Genomic DNA, 21,223 nt, shown 5'->3' with positions numbered 1-21,223 from the left:
GCCCTAATATAGGTTATTTAGGGGAAAAAAATCCCTGAAAATTCGCTTTAGTAGAGGTAAGCCCTCCCACAGCTTTCCCCAGGTTTTAGCTGTGGTACAGACAGGGAACGGCAGCAGGAGCACGCTGACTGAACTATTCGAAAGATGATGCTGATTTCGATTCGTTAGCCGATTAATTTGGGAAGCTTTACTCCAGGCGCCGGATTGACTTTTCAATTGTACCTTCACTCAGGGCATTCAAATTCCCATAAAATCAAGCGAGTAAAGCAGCAGTGTGCAGATTGTGGGTTATTCAGTGAAATCAATAGTAATCGTCCCCTATTTCAGCCGACAAAAATGGAATTAGTATCATGAGGGCCGGTAAGTGTATCTCTTTCAGAGTTAAAACAATAAACTAAATTAACACAATAAGGGATAAATCAGGCACAGCCCCTAAGTCAGGTCAGCTGTAAAACCAAGGACAAAGTTTAAAGGAACCTTACAAATATTAAACCAAAATGTGATTAAAGGGCTCAACAAAACACCCCAGTCCCCGCGGTGCCCACCGGGCACGGAAGGCCTCGATGGTGCCGGCAGACACCGCGTGCTCCCTCTCCAGGGACACCCGGCCGCGAATGTAGCCGCAGAAGAGGGACAAACAATCGGGTGGGACTCCCCCCCTCGATCGCCCGCTGCCTGGACCTGTTGATGGCCAACTTGGCCAGGCCCAGGAGCAGGTTCACGAGGAGGTCCTCCTCCTTCCCGACCCCCTTCCGCACCGGGTGTCCATAGATCAGGAGCGTGGGACTGAAGTGCAAACAAAACAGCAACAAAAGGTTTTTTAAATAACTAAAAAGGGAGTGCAGCCTAAGACACCCTATGTATGCATGGTCCACGGACTCCACAAGACCACAAAAAGAGCAGGTGTCTTGGGAGTCCGTGAACTTACACATTCTACGATTATAGGGGACTGCTGCATGCAACACCCTCCAACCCAGGTCCCCGATAGAAAGCGGGAGGACACCTCCGTAGAGGGCCTCCCATCGGGGGCCTCCGCCGCCGGACGGCAACAAGGCACGCCAGGGCATGTCCGGGCGGCGGACGAGGGCGAGAAAATGGAAGGTGTGCAGCAGCAGTCCATACAGAAAACCCCTCCGCGCCATGCCAAATGGCACAGAGGGCATGTCCCCGAGGCGGCTCATATTATTGCGGGGCACCGGCACCCGAGGGAGGGTTCGGGGCTTGGTGCCAATGTGGAATTCCGTCCGAACAGGGGAGGTAAGTGTAGCCGAGAGCCTGGTACCCGTGAAATGATCACCTTGCAATCAGATTTCGAAATGGAGGAAACGCGAGAGTTGCAGTTAAGGCCAAAGGGAGAAGTAGGGTGGACTCATTGAAGGTAAGAGGTGGTGACTGTTAGCTTACATTCGCAAAGTTAAAAAGAAGTTGAAATAAGGTTCATATCGGTCAGTGGAAGCAGTATGAGACTTACTGGTTCCGTCAATATGTTAAGTGGGTAAATATTAGAGAGTTAAAAATACTTTTACAATACTAATAAGAAATAAGTTAATGAAATTCCCCTGCGTGCTTTTTAACGAGGGGGTTGTCCCAATCATTTTAAAGTGTTATCTGCTTTTTAAAGTACTAGAAGGACTGATTTTTTTTAAACTAGGGCGATCGCGGGCTCAGAGCTGATATGGAGCAGAATAATTTCTAACCTGGGATCTTATATTTTATTGCCACTCAATAACGTTAATATGTGAACTATGCGTCTTTCCACAGGTGAGTGTGAGGGCTTTTCGGCACCAGAAACGGTAACGCTTCAAAGTCACTCCCTTTATGGTCTGTCACATAAATGCTGCAGGAATCATTTCGTTATCTCCTGTGAGAGAGGGCGTATAAATCATGCATATTATTGTGTCAGTATGAATTACCAAATTTTGGCAGATCGAAGGAAAGGCCCTGGAAATTAAGGAAGGGAAAACACGAAATTTTTATTCAAATTAACTTCTCAAAAAGTTAATAAACCTCGTGAATTGCTGATCGCTGTCTTGCCGCCTCTGCATCAGAAACTAGTGCTCATCCTGTGGGGCTTTTTTCGTCATTTTGTAAATATTATTGCCTCCGCTTGTATGAATGAGCTCGCTGTTAAACTGCTTTGGCAGGAGCTCCTCGTGAAAATTGACGGCCCCCTCTCTGGCCTTCAAGTTAGAGGACATGTAAACTGTAGTCTTGGCGTTGCAGAGGTGCAGCAGCGTCTGTAAAAGACCCGGGAATTGCGGTGGATTGTACACGAGGTCCGAACCCAGAATGAAATCAAAGTCGCTTGAAAAGTTACCCTGATCGTTACCCCAAGCAAGGGCCCGGACTTTGGAACGGTGTCTGCTGGTCGTTGGTATGTTTGCGACTACGTTATATTCTATTTGCTTCAAAACATACGCTCTGTCCGTTAAGGTGACATCTCCACCTGGTACAAAGAATAATAAAACATAATTATCCCATGATTTCCCCGCAGCACGAACTGTATGATGCAATTTTTTCTCGTGCAAGAGCAAGAAAAGTCGTGCTATCTAAACGAACTGTAACTCTCTTAGCCATTGGGCGCCGAATGACCTTGAACCAAAGAGCCAGGCAGAAGCAGTCCACAGGGTACGGACCAGGATTCCGCAAACGGAGAATACCCACATTCACCTGCTCCACATGTTAGCCGCAATGTAAGTTTCGGAGGAAGAGCAAGTAAAATCGGATCTTTCCAAAAATCACATTCCAGTTACAAATTTGACAGAAGCATCGGTTCTTGTCTAACGCACGGCCGGTTTCCTTTTCATGTAGGCATCACTATGTTAAGCAATCAAACGTTGGTCTTACTTTCGCGCACTTTTTCTCCATCGCCTGGTCGTGTGAAAATATTCTGATCTGTGAGCACTTTTTACAGAGTGCATCATCATGTTGGAGTTCAGCAGCCTGCCATTCCAGGCCGACTCAATCCCGTTGACCCTAAAGAGTATAACAGCCAAGGAAGGATTCAGAGCGCCACTGGTAAGGACACCGACACCACCACTGTAACGTCTGCTACAGCGCCCCACCAGTGTCAATTGCAAGATAATGGCTACGCCCGAAATTGGGTAACATGTCAGTTTTCCTTAATCGAAAAGCAAAATATTGCGGATGCCGGGAATCTGAAATAAAAACAGAAAATGCTGGAAATACTCTGCAAGTGGTGGCAACATCTGCGGACAGAAGCAAAGCCAACGTTCCGGGCCTTTCATCAAAATCCGAATTTCCTCAGTACTGCACTGAAGCATTAGCCTTAAGTTTTGTCCTGGAGTGAAACTAGAACCCACAACATGCGGACTCGGATTAGAATGCTGCCAATAGGACCACGGCTGACACGTTGTTTAAAATATTGTGGTAGGAAGATCGTAATCATAATGAAAGATCGTATGAGTAATTCACAATAGCAGCTATTGCACTTTAATGTACCGAGTATAACTCAATGGGTAAACACTATGAATTGGGGTATGAGTATGAGTTATGCATATTAGTTATGGGGTACGGCCGAAAAAGAAGTCATAAGAATATGCAAGGGAAATAGAGGAGAGGGAAACACTCGGAATAGTAATTATGGTGGTCAACATGATGAATTGTAACGACGAGGGTAATAATAATTAAGAGTAGGCAACATGAATATTCATTATATGATCAATACGAATGGTAATTATAAAGGTAAGCACTGTGGATAGCATTATGGAATAGTGTTATCAATGCTAATAATAGAGAAGAACAATGATGAGAAATAATTATAGGGAAATGCATTACAATGCAACCACAAGGCATTAAGGTTAGATATAACTATAGCAGTGAGCTTGTAAAATATTAATTGTACGGGAAACCATGCTGAAAACTAATTATGGGAATATGCACTACAATAATAACCAGAAGTGCATGCACTCTGGATAGGAATTATAGATGTAGGCACAACAATGTGTTATGAAATAGAGAGTTTAAGTAAGCTGTATTTGTGGGTGTTAGGAATGAGTTTTAGCTTTAATGTTTAAGTTTGATTTGTATTTCTGTATTTGTGTTAAGAAAAGGTCAAATTGAGTTTTAGTTTCACTTTAAAAGGTGCCTGCATTTCTAATGAGAGATTTAGGACTGTTGCAGCTAAGTTAAACAAACGATAGAGAAACTGGGCTGTCGCCTAGCAACAGGAGCCCGGAGAGGCTGTTCCGTCCCATAGACAAACAAAGGAGAAACTAGAAACAGCAGTTTAATTTGGAAGCTGTTGAGTTCAGTTGGTTTTGAAGGTAGCTGCCAGGAGAGACTGGAGCAAAGGGGACAGATGGCCAGGCCCACGCTAAAGAAAAGACCTCAAAATCCAGGGGAGTGGAGCAGGAAAAAGTCCTAAGGAGACCTTCTAGTCAAAGGGAAGGGGAGGAACCTGGAAAATTTCCTGTTAAGAGTGAGGGGCAGAGAGACAAAAGCTACAGAAAGTGGATTTAAAGTGAGAACAGCTTGCAAGAGGCCAGAAGGTCCAAAGAGACAACTGAAGGTCTGTAACTCTTTTGCCGTGGGCATGTGAAGCAGTGCTGTACTGTTGACAGCTGAGTCAGGAGAGTGCATGGAAGAAAGCTTGAATGCATATGGTGACCCAGGGCAGAGGAACATCGGACAGACAGTTCAAAACCCTGGAGGTCAACCCTTGTGGAAAGCACCTGAGACAGAGTGTCAGTTTGGGAGAAGATTCCAAAGTGAGTTCTTGGAGAGTGGAGATTGGAAACCCTTGTGTGAAAGACAGAGTTCGGTGAGACCAGTTGGCTCACAGTGTGACAAGCCTCTGGTGAGGTAGATGGCAGGGAGTTGAGGAGAGATCCATAGCATCTGGTTTAGGGGGCATCTGTCACTTGGTTTCAGAGCATAAGCGTGATGTGTCTGACCACAGGGTGCCTATTGGTTTATATGGACTGTGTACTTCGAACATTAGAGCATAAGATAGTTGTTGTAACTTGCGTTATCCTTACAAATCTGTATTTATCTGTAAAGGTATAGTTGTGGGTGAAGGAGTATTGTAATATACTTCATCTTTTCTTGCTTAATAAATGTTTTATGCTTTTGTAAACGTTCATTAGCTGTCTCTGGTGACTCTGTTCAGTAACCCCTCTCCACGTATCTAAACAAACAAATAAAAGTTAGAATCTATCAAGCTGGTTTCCATCCTGGGATCAGGCCTGTCCAGTGGTAACCTCAGCTAGGGATCATAACATTAGAAACTATAGCTTATGCAGGAAAATATTAACTATAGGCCATAATCTATTAGGCCATAATCTATTACGTGCTTATGTAAAATGAGAATTGTAAGATTAACTGCCATGAATTATAATTGGAGGGACATTAACAGGGAACGGCAAGCACTGTGAGGAGAAATTTTAGGATCCTGCACTACCCGTAGCAACTGGAGCAGTGAGGAAGGTGAACAGCAATAATAGGTGTAAGCATAATAAAGTGCAATGCAATACAAATCATCATGCACAACAAGCTAGTTAGCCTGACATTTGTCATGGGGAAAATGCTGCAAACTATTATTAAGGATGTCTTAACAATACACTTAGAAAATCGTAATATAATCAGGCAAAGTGAACATGGTTTTACAAAAAGGGAAAGTGTTTGACAAATGTATTCGTTTTTGAGGATCTATCTTGTAAAGTAGATAAATGGAGAACTAGTAAGCGTAGAATACTTCAAATAAAGATTCAAACAAAAGATTATAACACAAGATAGGACACTATGGAGTAGGGGGTAATGTATTAGCATGGATAGAGGATTTGTTAATTAATACAGTATAGAGTAGGCATAAATGGGGCATTTTCAAGTTAGTTGTGACTAATGGAGTGTTGCAAGGGTCAGTGCTACAGTTTAAGCTATTTGCAATCTATATTTATGATTGGATGAAGAAATTGAAAATAATGTATCAAACTCTACTGATGATACAAAGCTAGGTGGGAATGTAAGCTGTGAGGAGGACACAGGATGCAAAGAGATATTGGCAGGATAAATAATGCAACAAGATGGCTGAAGGAATATAAAATGTGAGGTTATTCATCTTGGTAAGAAGGATAGAAAATTTTTAAGTGTGAAATCCATAAATGTTGATGTACAACAGCACATAGATGTACTCATACAAGGAACTCAAAGTTAGCATTCAAGTGCCACATACAATTCCAAAGGAAAACAGCATGCCGACTGTTATTGCAATGGGAATTAGAGTACAAGCATAAGGAAGTATTGCTACAATTGTACAGAGCTTTGTGAGACAACACCTGGAGCTTTGTGTGCACTTTTGGCCTCCATATTTAAGGAAGGATATACTTGCATTGGAGTTGGTGCAGTGAATGTTCATGAGATTGGTGCCTAAAGTAACAGATTTCTCCTATAATGAAATGCGGAGTAAATTCAGCCTACACTCTCTGGAGTTTAGTAGAAAGGGAAGTGATCTCATTGAAAAATACAAGGTTCTGAGGGGGCTTAAAAGCATAGACACTGAGTGGCTGTTTCTCCTAGATGGGGAGTCTAGAAAATGGGAGCACCATCCCAGGTTAAGGGGCCAATCATTTAGGATTGAGATGAGGAGAAATTTTTTCATTCAAATGGTTGAATTTTTGGAATTTTCTACCCCAAAGGGTTTTGAATGCTCCCTCATTGAATATTTAATGCTGAGATAGACAGACAGATTTTTGGTTTCTTAGGGAATCGAGGGATATAGGGAGTGGGCAGGAAAGTAGAGTTATGATCAGCTTTAATCATGTTGAATGGGTTATAGAGCTGGCTTGAGAGGAAGTATGGTCTATGCTTGCTCATATTTCTTATGTTCTCATGTTACTGCATGGGTAAATCCAACTAATGGCAACTATAGAGAGGGAATTATGGGAAATAGTAGCAACTATTGGAGTAAGCTACATAACTGTAACTACAGATAGGTAGAGACAAGAGGTGTAACCAAAATAACCAGTATGTAGAATGTGAAGCACAACAAAAATAAATAGGCAGGCAATGTGAACATTAACTACAGTAGTAAGCATAATAAATCATAACATGGGTAACATATTAGTGTGGAAAGAAGATTGGCTGACTGGCAAACAGAGTATGCATAAATTGGTCTTTTTCTGATTGGCAGGATATACAGGGGTCTGTGCTGGAACCTCAACTTTTTACAGTTTACATCAATGACTTAGATGAGAGGTGCGAAGGCATGCTAGCTAAATCTGCAGCCAACACAAAGATAGGTAGGAAAGTATGTTGTGAAGAGGACATAAGTAGGTTGCACACAGATATAGATAAGTGGAGTGAGTGGGCAAAAATATGACAGATGGAATATAATGTGGGAAAATATGAAGTTATTCACTTTGGCAGGAAGAATGAAAAAGCAGAGTATTAGTTAAATGGAGAGAAACTGCAGAATTCCAAGGTGCACAGAGATCTAAGTGTCCTGGGTGGAGTTTAATGTAGGAAGTGTGAGGTCATGCACTTTGATAGGAAAAATCAATGGCAAACTATTATTTAAATGGAGAGAGACTCCAAAAAAGTGCAACACATGGGGATCTGGGTGTTCTTGTGCATGAAACACAGTTAGCATGCAGGTGCAGCAAGTAACTAAGAAGGCAAATGGAATTTTGACCTGTATGGCTAGGAGATTGGAGTTTAAAAATAGGGAAGTGTTACAACTGTACAGGGTGTTGGTGAGGCTGCACCTGGAGTACTGTGTACAGTTTTGGTCCCTGTATTTAAGAGGATATACTAGCATTGGAGACAGTTCAAAAGAGATTCACTAGGCTGATTCTTGGGATGAAGGGGTTGATTTATCAAGAACGGCTAAACAGGTTAGGCCTTTATTCATTCGAGTTTAGAAAAATGAGGGGTAATCTTATTGAAATGTATAAGATTCTGAGGAGGCTTGACAGGGTAGATGTTGAGAAGATGTTTCCACTATTGGGGGAATCTCAAACTAGGGGACATAGTTACAGAATAAGGGGACACTCATTTAAAACTGGGGTGTGAAGGAATTTCTTCTGAGGGTAGTGAATGTCTGAAATTCCCTACCTCAGAAAGTTGTGGAGGCTAGACCACTGAAAGATTATCTACCTCCTCTTTAAATGCTTTCAGGGAGATGAGGGTTATGAGGAGCTGGCATGAAAGAGGAGTTGAGGCCTGGGGCAGATCAACCATGATCTTATTGAATGGCAGGGCTGGCTTGAGGGGCTGAATGGCCCACTCCTATTTCTTATGTTCTTATTGCATGAGTCACAATAAGTTTGTACAAAGGTACAGCAAATAATTAAGAAGGCTAATGGAATGCTATCCTTTATTGTGAGAGGAATTGAACATTAAAAGTAAGGCTGCTATGCTTCAGTAATACAGGGCATTGGTGAGACCACATCCTGAATATCATGTTCAGTATTGGTCTCATTTAGGAAGAATGGAAATGCATTGGTGGCGGTTTAAAGGACGTTTACTAGATTGATACCTAGAATGAGTGGGTTGTCTTATGAGGAAAGTTTGGACAGACTGGGCTTGTTTCCACTGAAGTTTAGAAGGGTGAGGTGTGACTTGATTGAAGTATATAAGATCCAGAATGGTCTTGACAAGGTGGATGTGAAAAGGATGTTTTCTCTTGTGGGTGAGTCCAGAACTAGGGGGCACAGTTTTAAAATTATGGGTCTCCTTTTAGAACAGAGATGAGGATAAAGTTTTTTTCTGAAATTCTTTGGAACTGTCTTCTGTGGAAGTGGGGTCATTGAATATTTTTAAGGCGGCAGTAGATAGATTCTTGTTAGGCAAAGGAATCAAAGGTTATCGGGGTTAGATGGGAATGTGGAATTCAAAACACAAACAGATCTTATTGAATGGTGGCACAGGCTTGAGGGGCTGAATGGCCTACTTCTTCTATTACCTATGTTTGTAACACCAGTATGCACCTTAAATGCGAACTGGGGAAGTAAATATTATCAAGTGGTAAACAATGTGAATAGTATGGTGGTTAGCCCTGTAAAGAGAGGGATTTATGGTTCCCAGAACTTACATGATGGGGAGGAGGTGACACACACACTGGCCAGTGAAAACCAACACAGAATTCAGAGCCAGTGGCCAATTTTTCATTCATTAGTATTGTCTTCCACCCCCAGAAGTGGGGACCCCTGTTCATTCTCTACTATAGAGGTTCAGACCATGAATAGTAAATAGTAATCTGGAGTCCTGGCTACAGTTTTGGTCTCCTTATTTAAGTGGGTTATTTAGAATCTGTTCAGAGAAGGTTCACTCAACTGATACCTGGGATGGGGATGTTTAGGTGGGGGGATTATTTTATGAGGAAAGGTTGAACAGACTTGGCCTGTATCCATTGGAGTTTAGAGGAATGAGAGGTGATCTTATCGAAGCAGGGTGGATGTTGAAAGGACGTTTCCTCCTGTGGAAGAGACTAGAACTATGGGGCTACGTTTTAAAAAAATAAGGGGTCTCCCACTTAAGACTGACATAAAGAGATTTTTTTTTCCTGAGGGTCGTGAGTCTTTGGAACTCTCTTCCTGGAAAGCAGTGAAGGCAAGGTCATAACCTTTGACTCCCTTGCTGGTCAAGAATCCATCTACCCCTGCCTTAAAAATATTCTAAGGTTATTGGGTGTAGGTAGAATGTGGTGTTGAGGCCACAATCAGAATAGCAGAAAACAAGAACACAAGAAAAAGGAGCAGGAGTAGATGACACATCCCATCGAGTCTACTCCACTATTGAATATGATCTTGGGGTCCAGCTCTATTTCCTCCCCACCACATATCCCTTAATTCCCTGAGAGACCAAAAATCTGTCTATCCCAATCTTAGATGTATTCAGCAATGGAACATCCACAGCCCTCTGGGGTAGAGAATTCCATATATCCACACCGTTTGGGTGAAGTAATTTCTCCTCATCTCAGTCCTCAATGATCAGCCCATTATCCTGAGACTGCCCCCATGTTTTAAATTCCTTAAGTAAGATTCCTTAACTCCTTAACTACTCTATCAAGCACCTTCAGAATATTATAGGTTTCAATGAGATCGCCTCTCATCTTCCTAAACTTCAGAGACCATAAGTCCAACTTACTCAGCCTCTCATAATAGGACAATCCCCCCATCCTAGGGACCAATTCAGAGGATCTTGGCTGTACCACCTCCAGTGCAATTATATCCTATCTTAAACGTGGAGACCAAAACTGTGCACACTACTCCAGATGCAGTATTACTAAAATCCTGTTCTACTGTACCAAGACTTATTTATTCCTGTACTCAAATTCACATGCAATAAATGCCAACATGTCATTTGCCTTCCTAATTGCTTGCTGCATTTGCATGCTAACTTTGTTCCATGAAGTCTCACTGAACATCAACCTTTACAAGTTTCTCATCTTTTTTTAAAAAGTTATTTTATTCTCATGACCAAAGTGACTAACTTCACACTTCCCTATATTATACTCAATCTGCCATCTTGTTCTCCACTTGCTTGACAGGTCTATATCTCTTTGCAGCCTCTCTTTGTCCTCCCCATGCTCACCTTTCCACCTAGCTTGGTATCATCAACAAACTTCAATATATTAATGACAGATGAAGGGACAGAGAGCAACGTATATTATAAATAGCTGAGGCCCCAACACTGATCCTTGCTGCACTCCACTGTTCACTGCCTCCCAACTTGAAAAAGCTGTGTTTATGCTCACTGTCTTTTCTGTCCATCAACCAATCCCCTATCCATGCTAATATATTGCCCCCAACTCCATGAGCCCTTATCTTGCCTTTTAACCCTATGCCTGGCAGCTTATCAAATGTCATTTGCAAGTCCAGTTACACTACATCTACTGATTCCCCTTCATCTATCCTATTACTTCCATCCGCAAAAAAAAATACTAATAAATTTGTCAAACAGGATATCCCTTTAGCAAAACCATTTTGACTTCTCCAAATTGTATTATACTTTTGTAAGTGCATTGTTAAGACTTCCTTAATAATAGATTCCAGCATTTTATAAACAACTGATGTTAGGATAACTGGCCTGTAGTTCACTGTTTTCTCTCTCCATACTTTCTTGAAAAGTAGTGTAACATTTGCCAAATTGCAATCTAATGGGACCATTCCCAAATCTAAGGAATTTTAGAAAAACATAGTTAGCACTTCCATTATCTCTGCAGATTTCTTTGCAAACCCTAGGGCCATGACCTCCTAGGGATTTGTTAGAATTTAGTCCCTTAAGTGTCTCCAATACACTCTGCTGATATTGCTTTCCTTAATTTCCTCACTTTTTAGCTCCTAGGTTATCAGTTTCTATGGAACTTGTGCCTTCTACTGTCAAGGCAGAAACAAAATATTTCTTCAATACCTCCACCGTTTCCTCACTTCTCATAATTTCTCTGGTCTTGGCTTCTAAGGGACCAATGCTTACTTTAGCTAATCTCTTCCTTTTTTATATAATTATAAAGAGCTCTTACACTGTGCTTTTATATTTCTGGCTAACTTACCATCATATTCTATTTTTCCCTTCTGTATCAATTTTTTAGTGGCTCTTTGCTGGTTTTTAAAACATTCCCAATCCTCAGAATTGCTACTGTTTTTTGCAACATTATAAGCCTCTTCTTTTAATCTAATACTATCCTTAACTTCCTGAGTGAGCCACAGATTGGTCCTTCTCACTGAGCGTTTGTTTTTCAATGGAATGCATTTTTGTTGAACTTTTTAAATTGTTTCTTTGAATGTTTCCCACTGTTCATTTACCTCCATAACTTCTAGCCTATTTACCCAATTAACCTTAGCCAGTTCTCCACTCATACTAAGTAATTGGCATTGCTTTATCTTAAGATTTTTGTTTGTAATTGGGATATATATCATTTTCAAACTTAACATGGAATTGAGTGGTATTATGATCACTGTTACCCAGTGGATCTTTTGCTATGACATTGCTGATTAACCCTGCTTCATTGGATAATACTAGGTTCGAGCATAGCTTTATCCTGAGTTGGTTCCACTATGTATTACTCCAATAAGCTGTCACAAAGTCATTCTACAAACTCATCTTCCAGACCATTCTTGCTAAGCTGATTGTCCAAATATGAAGAATAAAGTCCCCTATAATTATTACATTTCCTTAAGTTACAAGCTCCAATAATGTATTGTTTAATGCTCTGCCCAACCATAAAATACTATTAGGGGGCCTATTGACTACTCCCACCAGTCTTTTCTGACTCCTACTATTTCTAATTTCCACCCATGCTGATTCTACTTCATGATCTTCAGAAACCAGATCCTTTATCCCTAATGTTCTTATGTCATCCTTTACTATAAGGTCTATTCCTCCTCCCTTGCCATTCTGTCTGTATTTCCAAAATATTGTGTACTTGCAATATTTATTTCCCAACCTTGATCACCTTGTAACCATGTTTCTGCAGTGGCGATTAGATCTAAATCATTTACCTCTATCTGTGCCATTAGTTCATCTATCTTATTCCAGGTGATTTTTATATTCAGATAAAGAGCCTTTAATTTATTTTTTACTTCTATTCCCTAAAATGGTCTTATTCGCTGATGTAGAATGTTTTGTTAAATGATGTTTTTTTTAACTCTGTCCTTCCTGTCCCATTCTGCTTGTCTTTATCTACATCAGTATACTGTTCTGACTCCTCAACCATTCACATTGGATTTCTAAATCTCCCTTCACCCGAGATCTGTCTTTTCCCCCAACCCCCACTCTGTTAGTTTAAAGAGATCAGCCATGATCTTATTGAATGTTAAAGCAGGCTGAGGGTGCCAAATGGCCTACTCATGCTCCTAATTCGTATGTTCGTATGTATTTTCGCATAAGAGCTAACTGAACAATAACCATAGAAATATATCTTATCACTAGTATCTATGGTTCCTATCAATAGTAAATAGAAGGGTACTCACTCTGACCATTAACCAAAGGGATGTGCATCACTAACTGGTACTTAGAAAAGTACTTGGCGCAGTGGTACTTACCATAAATATTAACTGTAGGTCTATGCACTATAAATAGTAGCTATTGGGATATGAATGATGAATAGAGACTACAGGTATATGCTGCAATTGTAACCACTGGAGTAAACATATTTACTACTGACATAAGGGTATGGACTATGAGCAGTGACTATGGAGGAAGAATTGTGAATATTAGCTATAGTGACAAAAAACAGAATCACAGATTCTTACATCACAGAAGGAGATCATTCGACCCATTGTGCCAGCATCAGGTTAATGAAAGAACTATTGAATTTCTTCCCAGGACTCATATTTTTCTCATAACCCTGCCAACTAACCATCTTCAATACCTATTTTGAAAATTCCTATGGAATCTGCTCCCACCAATCCTTCAGATAGAGTTGTTAAGATCTGTTATATGAAAAAATAATTCCCCATTTACCATTTAATTCATGTGACTATTGTTTTAAACCTACCACCTCTAGTTATTGATACAATTGCAAGATGAAACAATTTATCCCTACTTACTCTAGCAAAACCCCTCAATTTTCAATGCCTCTCCTTATTCTCCCATTAGCCTTCTCTGCTCTGAGGAAAACAACCTCAGCTTCTCCAACACGTCCACATAACGGAGGTGTTTTCCTGCTGCTATCACTCGTTAAACACCACTACACTATTTCCATGACTTCCTTCCTAAAGTGCCCATAATTAAAAATAATACTCCAGTTAAGGCACAAACAGCGAATTCCAATGGTTTAGGATAGTTCCCTGGCTTTTCTGTTCAGTGCCCTATTTACAAAGTCAATTATTCCACATGCTTTCTTATCCACCTTAGCCTACCAATTTTAAAGGTTTGCTTCTTCATCAAAGAGCTCAATAAGGTATGATTCTCTTTTAGTCAATTCGTATTGGCTGCCATTTATTAACCTGCATTCCTCCAACTAAGAATTAGCTTTGTCATTGACGATGGCTTTTCATAGATTTCTCAGCACTGACATGAAGCTGCACGGTTTATTCCTCTCCCCTTTCATAAACATTTGTAATCCTGAGTCCTCTGGCACCACTGCCATATCTATGAAGATTTGAAGGATTGTACTCAGAACTTCTGCCACCTCCACTCTTGCTTTCCTCAGCAAACTAGGATGCATCCTATATGCACGGGTGACTTGAGAACATTGTTGGTGCCAACATATCTAGCATCTCCTTTCTATCTATTTTATCCCTACCAAATATCCCTTCTCTTCTACTGCAGTAATAACATCATCCTATTTTCTGAAGCATTCAATTAGTACCTTAGTCATTCTCTCTACCTCCACAAGAAAACTTCCTAATCAGTCCCACCATTCCTTTAGCTATCCTTATACTTTGTGTGCTTATGAAAGAGTTTGGTCTTCACTCCTTTGTTACCTGCTAACCTTTTTGCATGCTCTCCCTTTGTCCATTTTGCATCAGTTTTTTTCACATTCCCCTATGTTCTCTGTATTCTGTTTCATTTTCTATTGCATTCTGTGCCTGATGTGTATCAGATTTTTTTTTTCTTCTGTTTCATTTTAACCTCCTTTCTCTTTTATCTGAGGATGTCTAGCTTTTGATGCCCCATATTTCCTCCCTTTGCAAAGATATTTGGTTTGTACTGGATCTATCTTCATCTTGAAAGTCTGCCATTGCTTGTTTTACTCTTATCCTTGGAAATCTTAGTTTAAATCCCACATGTACTGCATTTCTTCTCAAGTAACTGAAATTGGGTTCTCTTCCGGTTGGGTATTTCCACTTTTCATTTTCCTTGTCTTTTTCCATAATTGTTTTGAATCGGCTTATTTTAATTACCCAGGCGTTCTCAAATTGAAACACACTTCACTCTCCCTCCTTCATCTCTCGGATCCAGATCCAGCACTGCATTCTCCTTCATTGGGCTAGAATCATACGGATAAGAAAGTTTTCCTTTACACATTTTAGGCTTCCCTCCTTCTCCTTGCTCTTATTCTTGTTTCTCCCAGTCCATATTTGGGTAATTGAAGTCCCATGGGATTACTGTCCTATGGTTGTTACACTTTTCTGAAAATTATCTACAGATTTGCTGATCTTCTTATCACTTTCTTAGTCAATTGTAAGCACTAAGCAATTTAACAGCTGTTTTTGGTCCTTCAGTCTAACCAAAGATATTCAGTCTTAAAAACCGCCAGTGTATCATCCATCTGTAGAAATCATCAATGAGTACTGCCGTATCCTCAAATTTCCTTCCCTAACCCTCCTGAATATTTTGTAGCCAGAAACTAGGATTTTATTTTCCCATTGCTGTCCATTTTTACGCCAGGCCTCCATGAAAGAGGAATGAATAGTAGCCCTGGCACTGTAAACAATAAGTGGAAGGACACACTGCGAGCATTGGTTATTTAACAGAGGAGGTCTCAAGGTAAGGCGCACGGCTAATTGCAGATGCAAACAAAGATCTAATTGTCAAGAAAATGCCAGCTCTCCACTTTATACAAAGGTGTGTATTAATACTAAAACCAAATAATTTTATTTTTATCTCTTATTTCAAAAGGCAGGGTAGGTCAACTTACCGAGCAGTACCGCTAAAATCCCGACAATTCCGGTGCCAGACCCCAGTTCAAGCACCTTCTTCCCAGTAAAATCAATGTTCTCATTCTCAAAATACCGACAGAGAACCAGACCCTGAAAGAAAAACAGTCAAATTAAAGATAATCGATTTATAAGGTCCACAAAGAACTAGGGCAATATAGGAAGAGGATTAAAGAATCGTTGATGTGGATGGATCTGTTTTTAAAAGGCCACTCAGTGCCCTTTGGGCAGCTCAGAGCAGCCTTGACAGAGTTCTGTATACAGGCCACTGTCTCATGCCCGGTTTTGGAAACAGGGAATGGGACTGGGGGTTCTAGGGAAAACCCAGGAAAGAGCTCCCCGGTCTGCAGTCTTGGGTGAGTGTTAAAGATCCCAAAGAGTTATTTTATTCAGCACAACATTTAACCCTGATCTAAAGTTATTACAAAACATTACCTGGTCATGTATCTCATTGCAGTGCACCAATTGTTTCCCTAAATCATAGTACTGACTATTTTAAAATACTTCATCGGTCTAAATGCAATTAGGAATGTCACGTGAAAGGCGCACATTTCCTCCCTCTCTCCCCGCAACAAATGACCATACCCATTTCAATCTCTTCTCGGCAACTTTCTTCGATATTTCCACAATCTTCACTGACCCCCTGATGTGCTGCTTCCTGATTTTATCCTTTATCGTTAATCCACACTTCCATATCAGCATCCGCATCCCATTTGTATGAAGTCACTGTTACTCACTCCTTGATGTTACCCAAGTTTCTGCACTACATAACAAGGCCTATCTCACAGCTACCTTATAGATTCTACCTTTCAGTTTAGCGATGCTTTTCTATTAAATAACACTCCGCTGCACTTTTTCCAATTACTCCAACCAGAGCTAATCCGTCCCTTAATTTGCGTTTCTACACTTTCATCTTCAGCCACCACCGGCCCCAGGTACTTGAAACTACCCACTTTCTCCAAATCTTCACCATTAATCTTTACACCATCACTCTAATTCCCTAGGCTCAAACTGACATTTGATAAATTGGATCTTCGGTCTACCGATCTTCATGCCCCTATCTTCCAGTGCGTTTCTCGGGTTCTCCAGATTTTGATCCCGTTCTGATCGAACCCACCAAATATCTCAATGTCATATGCAAACATCATTGACCACGACACTCCCTTCTCACTGCTCAAATAAAACATCCAAGACAATCAGAAAGAGAAGGTGGTCAATGCCAATCCTCAGTGTAATTCAACTTCAGCTGTGAAAATCCAAAGTCTTTAAACCAAGAAACATAAATTTGAATGATTGGTTGACAACTGGTTTAACCATCCATTGCCAGTGTGGTTCTCCATTGCTGAGACTGCTCACCATTCAAATATAATCCTGGAATACAAATAATCGCTTGCTTCTCTTCACCACAAAGATTTTCTTCTTAAACACCCGTCCTGTGTCCCTCAAACCTCACCTCCAATAACAATTAAAAGGAACTCGTGGACTATTTTGTCACAAATATCGAGAACATCCATTGAACTGCTTCTGTCCCTCCCCCACCCCTTCGCCAACAGCCAAACTTGCCCGAATGTCTCCCCCGCGGCCCTACCCATAAACCCACACCTTTCTACAGATTATATCTAACCTGCTGCCATGCTCTACTCCGAACGCACCTTGTCCATGAAATACACATTCTCCTTCCTGGAGTAGATTTGTAGGTGGGGTGGGGCACTAAAATTCCCCAGGTGACCTTCCCACTCACCAACCTGTCTCCGTGGCATGGGTGAGGTCTGGGGAGGTGCACCCACTCTCGCCGCAGTTGAGGCCCTAATGTGGCAACTTTGTGGCTAGTGAGAGAAGTTCAGGGGGGGAAGGCTGGCAGGTCACCCTGCTAGGGCCTCAGGCAGAAAGGGGGAGGCAGCTCCCTCACGGGCCCCCTTTCTACAAAGAACACCCCACAAGGTCTGCCTTCCGTGGGTGCTTCCCCCTTCCCCACACCCCCTACTCCCCGGCCGCTCCATTCCTCCCCCACCCTCCGGCCTCTCCATTAAGACCCCTAGCCCCTCACTCCAAACCCCAGGCTTCATCTCCCCTACCCGCCATGAGACTGCCGGGATTTAGAATCTGGGGACTGGTCGTCGTGCCAATCTTGGCCACTGCTGCCACTGGCACAGCCGGCCAATCAGATTGGCCGGAAACTCTCTGAGACGGGACACCCGCCACCGTGCAAAACTCTCAGAGTTAATTGGCTGTGGGGCTGTTGTGATCGGCGAGGTTACATTCCCTTCCACTCCTTCGGGTGGTGGGGTGCAAAACACCGCCGTGCAAGAAATCTCGCCCCAAACTCAATTCCCGCCAAATTATTGATCAGCTAAATTTCCTTTCTGGCCCCAGTGGTAGTTGATGTCGCTCGAGGTTCCTTTTCAGGTATTATCCCTCTCCCCTGAAAATGTGCAGTCAACTGCGCTCCAAAATCTCCCCCTTGACCACCGTCCGAACTATCAGCCCATCTCCAACCTCCCTTTCCTCTTCAAGGTATTGTCGCCTCCCAGATCCATTTCCAAGTGTCCCACAATTCAATACTTCAATTATTCCAATCGAGTTTGCCATTCCCGTCACAGTCCTGAAACGGCACTTAAATTCCCAGATAACCTTCTATGTGAATTTGGCGTAGTAAGCTATCACACAATGGACCACACAAATCTCCTCCAAAGCCTCCCGCTGGCATCTAGCTGAGTGGGACTGCCCTCGTCTTATTTGAGCCTTAACTATCAAATCGTAACCAGAAAAGCTATCTCTTCCCAGTCCAAGTATTACCTCTAAAGGCTCCCAAGGATCAATACTTGTCCCCCTTCTATTTTTCATCTAAATATTGCCTTTCAGCGATAACATCCAAAAACACACTGTTCGGTTGTCTATTCATTGATGACAATCAGCTTCATCTTATCACAACCTATCTTGACCTGTACCACCACCTATTATTTGTCACCTTACAAAAACTGCCTACTTCTATGGCCATAAGATCATCCGATTCCGATCCTGCCTCAACTTGTCTGCTGCTGAGACCCTTGTCCACGCTTTTATTACCTTTATACTTGACTGTTCAAACCCTCTGTTGGCCAGCTTTCCATCTCCCACCCTACACAAGCACGTGCTGAAACTTTGCTGCCCATATCTTGGCTTACGCTGGATCCCATTCACCATCACTCTGCTCACTGCCCCGCAGTTGTTCTTAGTCTAACCATGTCTCAGTTTTAAAGTTCAAACCCTTATTTTCAAATCTCTCCATGTTTTCGCCATAACCCATGTCCATAACCTCAGGCAACACGAAAACCTTTGAGATTTCTGCGCTCCTCCAGTTCTGCATCTTGCAGTGAGGAGCAGACTAGCAGACGGCGCGGAGTACAGAATGTGCAGTGGTAGAGCCATGATGTGAGTTGTTCCACCGTTAGTAACCATGTTTTTTTTCTGCCTTAGGGGTACAGTTGGAATTTTCCACCCCCTTGCCCATGCAATCCCCAGTCTCTCTGACTCTACTTCTCTCTCCTCCTTTGCCATGCTCCTTAAACCTACCTTGTTGACACGTTTGGGTCAACAGCTCTGATATCTCCTTATGTGACTTGATCTCATTCTTTTACTGATAATGCTGTTGTTAATCACCTTGGGATATTTTTCTACATTAAAGCTGTTATATAAATGTGAATTGGTTTGTTGTTTAGAAAGGGTCAGTTATTCATAAACTAATCAAACGCAAAAAGATACAAAGCTTCGGCCTGGATGGATTACATCTCCACATATTAAAAGAAGACATAGGAGATAAGATATATAATTGCATGTATGAGAATTCATCATGAAAAGGAATAGTGTCAGCAGACTGGCTTTCAGCTAATGTAACTGCTTTGCAAAAGAGGAACCAGAACAAATCAGGAAACTGTAGACTATTTAGCTTAACATCGGCTCGGTGCTAGCGCAACCCTTCATCAATCAGTCGTTACAGAAAACTGAAAATATTATAGAGCATTCAGCACGGATTCCAAAGAGGAAGGTCACATTTGACCAGCCTTATTGAATTCCTTGAAGATGTAAAATCTAATCTAGATAACGGTAATGCAGTGAGTAGACGTAATTGTTCACTATTTACACAAATTGTTTGGATTCAGGAATCAGAACATTTTTAATTTGTGCGATACATTAAATTATGGTTGTATTTTATACAGAGGAGGACTTCGAAAAAATACAGGAAGACATTCACCCAATTACGTAATGGATGCATCATTTCCAAACGAACTTCAATATAGATGTGCGTGAGAATGTATTTTGATAGGAATAATAAGAATATGAATAAGGAGGCCAAGTGCTCTTTAAAATAAACGTTTAAATTGGGTAGAAGAACAGGCAAATCTCAGGGTGCAGATGCACAGATCATTAAATTTACCGACGCAGCTCAACAAGGCCATAAAAAACAAACACGGCACTCGTGCTCAATTCTGGAGGAATAGAACTGTGGGGCCTTGGGCAGACCATTCGTTCGGATACCACGAACTGGTTTCCATATTATGAAAGGAGAAGGTCCAAAAAAAATTTCTGGAATGATATCAGATTGAGAGGTCATACATATCAGAAAAAATGACTAGGCTGAAGATCTTTTTTTCTAGAAAAGAGAAGAGTAAACGGTAACGTCAGAGTGGGCTTTAAGATTGTGCAAAAATTCAATACGTTTCCACTTGCAGGCAAGACCAGAACCAGCATTGGTGCGTTTAAGGGGAACCTAGATAAACACATGAGGGAGAAAATATTAGAGGATGTGTTGATGAGTTGGATGACGATAAATGGGAGGAAGCTTGTGTGGAACATGAATCTGTCGCTCTGATTGGTCTGTAAGTATTCTGTACACCCATGCCAATGTATCCAGCAAATACATTGCAAAATAGGTAGGGAGTCTGCTTTTAAATACAAACAATGCATTGGCTGCTAGACTTACAGGTTCCCAGACAAAAGCAGAAACACCAATATACGTTCCTTTAAACGTAGAGATCTTCAAAAGGTGTCCACTAAATTCATAATGCTTCTCTTCCAATTCCAAGGAGGGATTGCTATCCTCGGTGCTAGTCATTCTCTCTGATTTCGAACGGACTTTCTCCGATCTCCAATCAGATTCCCTTCAGTCCTGGATGCAGATTTCTATCAGTTTCACGTCCACCTGCCCACTTCAAGTTTTATCTCTAACAAAGAAAGACGGTTAAACAAAACTTTGATGTAAAAATGCAGCACATAATTGTTTTAAATCGCAGAGTAGCAGAAGGCTCATAACAAAACATATGCGAACTCGCGTCAACTTAACATGGATATCACTGACATAAGTGTCAAAATTCAGTATGAACCCAACATCGGTAGTTCGACGTAGCCAGTGCCGTTTAAATCTGTGACACAATCAAATGTCTTAGCAAACCTTAATCTTCACAGTCCAGATATCTCTGTGATTCAAAATCAAATTTATGTGATTGGCAGTCAATAAGTGGCCTTACAAAGGACTAGGGGGAGGGAAGTAAACTGACTCCCAAATTAGAGGTAATAGATAAAAAAAGGCGAGGGGGGAAATAAGTGAGGAAGCGAGGCAATAACTTGCAAGCAGAAGAAATTAAAGGGGAATATTTAAAGAGACTGTGACATTGTAAACT

At 41.5% G+C, this 21,223-nt stretch overlaps 1 pseudogene; it reads right to left on the bottom strand.

Moving 5' to 3' along the window:
- Positions 1-2,051: 2,051 nt before the first annotated feature.
- On the bottom strand, positions 2,052-20,658 carry LOC144693412 (EEF1A lysine methyltransferase 3 pseudogene; annotated as a pseudogene).
- Positions 20,659-21,223: the final 565 nt, after the last annotated feature.

The sequence above is a fragment of the Cetorhinus maximus genome, chromosome 18 (assembly GCF_964194155.1).
Source record: "Cetorhinus maximus chromosome 18, sCetMax3.hap1.1, whole genome shotgun sequence".
In the NCBI taxonomy this organism is placed as follows: domain Eukaryota; kingdom Metazoa; phylum Chordata; class Chondrichthyes; order Lamniformes; family Cetorhinidae; genus Cetorhinus; species Cetorhinus maximus.
This window is presented reverse-complemented; position numbering and strand designations above follow the sequence as displayed.